This window comes from Choristoneura fumiferana, chromosome 25 (assembly GCF_025370935.1).
Source record: "Choristoneura fumiferana chromosome 25, NRCan_CFum_1, whole genome shotgun sequence".
NCBI classification, from domain to species: Eukaryota; Metazoa; Arthropoda; class Insecta; order Lepidoptera; family Tortricidae; genus Choristoneura; species Choristoneura fumiferana.
This window is the reverse complement of record NC_133496.1, coordinates 6916648-6922124: the sequence shown is the minus strand read 5'-3', so window position 1 is coordinate 6922124 and position 5477 is coordinate 6916648. Positions and strand designations below refer to the sequence as shown.

At 36.7% G+C, this 5477-nt stretch overlaps 1 protein-coding gene across 4 annotated transcripts in view; it reads right to left on the bottom strand.

Moving 5' to 3' along the window:
* Positions 1-3510, bottom strand: part of LOC141442389 (ileal sodium/bile acid cotransporter-like) — a 39971-nt gene extending 36461 nt beyond the window's left edge. For 2 of the 4 annotated variants that reach the window (XM_074107355.1, XM_074107361.1), the window contains exon 1: positions 3356-3510. The gene's annotated coding sequence lies outside the window, so the exon portion shown is untranslated. Of the gene's footprint in view, positions 1-1222; positions 1348-3355 lie in introns of those variants that run through there. The other 2 variants (XM_074107360.1, XM_074107356.1) reach the window with 2 other exon arrangements.
* Positions 3511-5477: the final 1967 nt, after the last annotated feature.

Below are 5477 nucleotides of genomic sequence, written 5' to 3'. Positions count from 1 at the left end.
AGGTTTTCTCTCCTTCTTTCTTTCTTTAAACAATTTTAATGATGCCGCTATCGCAGACAAGGTGACCTCGGGTCGAGATTGAGAAAATATCGTTAGGTTGGCAACTAAAAACAAAGTTGCACACTAAAGTTGCGCGTCCACTGCATACTGCATCGGAATCGGAGCGTACGCACCGTACGAAGCGAATGGATTTCTGGAGATGGAGATTTCTTTGGCGCAAATATATCTGCGCCATATACAGCGCGTACGCTCCGATTCCGATGCAGTGGACGGACGCGCAGCATAACACCCCCAGTAATCCCCCATTTCTTGTAAGTTCAGCTGTGTGTGGTTCAGCATCTTTTCGTAGTTTAAAAATTAGGGCCTTAAGTATCACACTTGCGATTTGCGGGCGAGTTGAAAGTGAGGCGAGCGCACAGCGAGTTCGCTTAATTTCGCTACGAGAGCGTGCAGCGAGTTAGCTGCGTATAGCGCCAAAACGCCATATCACAATACTGACAAGCCATATTGTAGACTCTCGTAAACAAAAATAATGCGACACCGTTGCGCGCTCGCGGCGAAATCGTTACGCGCTCGCCTCGCTTTGTACTCGCCCGCATATCGCATTCGCATCTGTGATAAGGCCCTTCATGGTAAAGTTCAGGTATGCCGTATGTACAAACCAATGAGTATGATAATTCGTTTTGTTGCTTTCTGCCTTTTTCACATTTTTTTTTTATTTTCGATAAATTTTGGACAAAGTATACCGCGTGTTGAGATACAGCTACGATACGAACAGTCCGGACGCACGCACGCACACAAATATATTACGAAGCATTAAACAAATTACCTACAGTTGGAACAAATATTTGAATGACGATATGTTAGTAGGTAGCTATTTGATTGCACACTGATTCAAGATATTAAATCCACGTGATGAACGTAAGTTACATAGGTATTTGTAGGTATAGAATATATTCGCACGCGTTCTCTTAAAGTAAATACCTAGGTACTTATAAGTTAAAATATAATTGTATTATATTCTCAGCGACTAATCTCATGACCTACCTACCCATGAAAAGTTATTTATAAGTCGCAAATACGAAAACGCAAATAATAGAATGTTTGTTAGGTAACCTAGCTACACCTCGCAAAAATCCCAAGCGAGAGCGTGAGAAAAATCATGTGAGCGAGACCGCAGAATACGTCTTATTAGTACATTACAACACGTGATAAACCTTACCTACCGCTAAAAATACTCGTATCTCAACTATGATGCAATTGAACAGGAGTGAGTGAAAGTGTCACCATAAAGAACCTCGCGTTCGACGGTTCAAAAAGCGCGGGAACGTACGTTCTGTACTCGCGCGGTATGAGACTGGCTGGTTGGTGTTCGTAAGTCCGTAATGGCGGCGATGAGGGGGAGGGGTTACAGTCAAGGCTATCAGGTGCCAGCGAATGTTCGGTCGCGGAGGTCACTTGATCCGCGTGCTTAGATACACGTATTTGTATCCTTAGGGGGGAGTTGTGCAAGAACTAATGGTCCAAGCCATCATAAGAACTGATTGCACACAGTTTTCTTGCTTATTGCTTGGATGTTCCCTTCTTAGTGTCATTCAGAACAATTTCTGTGTGAGACTGTGGAACATCAAAAGCAGGTCGAAAGCAAGACAGATGGCATAGTAAAATACATAATTAGTTTGAGAGGGATTCAATAAGTGACAAAGCAAATTGCAGCTTTTCCTGCTAATCAGCAAGGTGGAAGGTATCATGTCATCATGTCTTGGGTGTGATAGTAATATGCCAGGCCACTGCAAATCGGTGAAAAGTTATTATTTTAAGAGTTCTATTCTATAAGTTCCCATTAAAATTTTGACAAGTTAGATGGGGTGGTGATGTTAAGAATATCTTAATGTCAATAAAGAAGTTCTAATGGGATGTTATATACCTTACCAGGGTAGAAATGGAGATGAAAAAAAATATCAATCTTGATTTATTATAATAAACAATCCAATGCATTTACTTCCATTACATAATGAGCATAAATATGCTCAATATGTAATAAAAAATAAGTACCTATATAGGTACTTATTTTTTATTCATACCAAGTATATTTAAAAAGCTTTATTGAATCCATTGAAATAATAATTTGATGACAAGTAAGAATAAGAGTATAAAAGCCAATGCCAGTGCAATTCTTTATTTATTTAATTAAATAATTCATTTAACCAAGCGCTACTTTGCGGAGGTCCATATCAATGAACTAAAACAGAGCTAAATCAGAGCAAAGTAATTGTTTTAGTTCATTTATTTAGTTAAGACTGACTGCTGCAAAATGCTATGAATCTTAGTTCCTAATAATCTCAATCTCTACAATTTAGCATACTTTACTATAACATAGTAAAGTAATGACTAAACAAAACTTAGATATTTTTTTTGTATTTTATGGCCTGGTATAGACCTTGAATTGGTTTGCTGATTGCAGATGTAGGTACCATGCTATAACTGAATGAGTGTCAATAACTTAACTGTCTTATAATTATATACAGGTTGATTCACAAGAGCTGGCACAAATGCATTGAATGATTGAATGAAAGTAGCTATCTGTATGTTACCTGTTTGAATACACTTCACACAAATATGAAAATGTCGTGAATCTGTCATTTTACAACAAAAATGTCTAAGGAACATTACTTTTGTTCAATCCATTCGTGCCAGCTCTTGTGAACCTACCTGTACCATTGCAGACATATTAAAACAACGACTTGAAAAGTCAATCATAATGTCACACTTTAAGACATTGATTAAAATAATACTAACCATATATTGGCAAAAAAGTACTGTACAAGGAACTATTAAATGTAGCAGAAAGTATATCACAAACCCGCAAACAAATTAATTTAACTTTACAAACCTGTTTACATGCCCTAAAACAACAAGTAACCTCATAATACAATACAATACAATACAAAATACTCTTTATTGATCACCAAAAGCGTACAGACATTACAAAAAAAAACACAGGTAGACAATAGGCAGTCTTATCGCTAAAAAGCGATCTCTTCCAGACAACCAATTCCAATTTCTGATTTCATAATTGCAAGTTTGACCTCCAAGTTTTTAACTTTTGACTTTAAAACTTCAGACAATCTCGTTATGTAAACGACCTGTCTTGTTTCAACAAAATGCGAAAATCAATTAACAAGTAATGTATTAAAATTATATTAAGTAGTTTTTATCTGAGACTATGGAGCCAATAACACAGTAATGAGCTTTGTCTAACCTTTTCTCCATAAAAGCAATTGTGCAACGTGCATACAGGTATGCATAGCACGGATATCAAGGAATATAAGTATTAATACAAATCTTCACTTACATTGTTGATTATATTTATCGCCACTGCAGCTCCCACGCAATAAACAAAACTCCGATTGTCTACCACCACAAGTTTATACAATAAAGAGCGTCTAATAGGATTTAAATATATTTAATTCAAACTTTCCTCGACTATCACACCCCGTGTCCGACCATCTTTTGACAGATTTGACAAGTAAGCTGTGTGACGTGACGTCAGTTTGACAGTTCATAGGTGTGCACTGGTGTAAAAAAAAAAAAAATATATTTTCCAGTGGAATCAAATATCACGAACATAAAAAACAGTTTTTTTAGGTTCAGAAATATGTATAATAAGAATAAATCGTGAATCATAGAATAAAGCTTGCATCATAGATAGATGAAGCCCATTGCAACATTATTTTGAATGAGTAAGTTAGGGTTGCAAGGAATTCATTCAAGAATACTTGTATTTTTTTTATTATTTGACTGGATGGCAAACGAGCAAGTGGGTCTCCTGATGGTAAGAGATCACCACCGCCCATAAACATCTGCAAACACCAGGGGTATTTCAGATGCGTTGCCAACCTAGAGGCCTAAGATGGGATACCTCAAGTGCCAGTAATTTCACCGGCTGTCTTACTCTCCACGCCGAAACACAACAGTGCAAGCATTGCTGCTTCACGGCAGGATTAGCGAGCAAGATGGTGGTAGCAATCCGGGCGGACCTTGCACAAGGTCCTACCACCTGCAGCCTGAAATTATTTATTTTCATGCAAAATACATCAAAACTTTAACATTATAATGTAATTTCCCTTTGCCTGCCCAGATTTTTCAAAGCTTGTCTGAACAAAATTTTTTTGCTGGTCTGCTATCATTATTCCCGATTAAAATCATAAGTGATTAATGAAGTGGACAGTTACTCATATTCTCTTTAACCAATAATATTAGAGTTATTCATTATACGTGCCTAATTAATTACAAGTCGATATTTCTAAATCTTTCTAAATCTTTTCTAAATCTAAATTGCTTCTAAAGGACAGAATCGTGGGTTCCAGACCAAGCCCGCACCTTGAATTTTTCGGAACTTCTGTGCGAAATTAGGTACATTTGAAATTTATCATTAGCTTAACGATAAAGGAAAATATTGTGAGAAAACCAACACACACCTGTGACCGTTTTTTTGCTTTGGGCTTATAACTTCTAAATTGCATTTTACCTTTTTATCAATATTCCCAGATCTCAAAACTTCTTGGTCTCTAAATACCTAAATTGCAGAATGCCTAATTTTGTTTTCTTATAACACTGGAACTGAAAATGGCTGAATTTCAAATACCTTAGTCTCATAATACCTAAACTTCAAAAATCACTTTCATGGCAAAACAACATATGCTTAAAACAACCAAAAGTTAAAAGACCTAAATTTGTACGTTGAACAGGAACTATACTAAAATTCAATAATCAACATCAAATTTCTCAAACACCACCCGTGAAAAAAAATTGGGCATTTTGCCTTATGGTGTTTTCAGTTTGAGTTGTTTTAATATTTTGTCATTTCTGTCATTCGGTATTTGAATTAACATCAAGGTATTTAGAGAATATGACGTTTTAATTTTAAGTCAAAGTCATAATGAATTTCGTTCATTTACAAGAGACAATTTGACATTAAGGTATTATGAGCCCATGGTAATTTAAAAATTAGGGGTATTAGTGAATAAGGTGTTATGAAATTTAGTGGTTATAAGCCCAGCGTTTTTTTTAAAGCTTGAAGAAAAAATGTTTGTTTATTTAAGTAGTTGACTGTTTGAAAAGTATCGAAACTCGGAAAAAAAATATACTTACAACACTCTCAGCAGGGCTACTACGAAACTTGAAACTCGAAGTTCGTGTCGTGCGGTCCACAGTGCGGTGACACTTATACTACTTAATACGAGAGCGAGCGGGACGGTACGATACGAACTTCGAGTTTCGAGTTTCATAGTAGCCCTGCTGTCATTTTCGAACTACATCATTCATTCGTAAACTCAGCTCAGGCACAGCTGGGCTACTACGCAACTTGAAACTCGAACTTCGTATGTTGCCATCCCGCTGACGCTTACACTATTTAATACGAGAGCGAGAGGGACGGTACGATACGAACTTCGAGTTTCGAGTTTCTAAGTAGC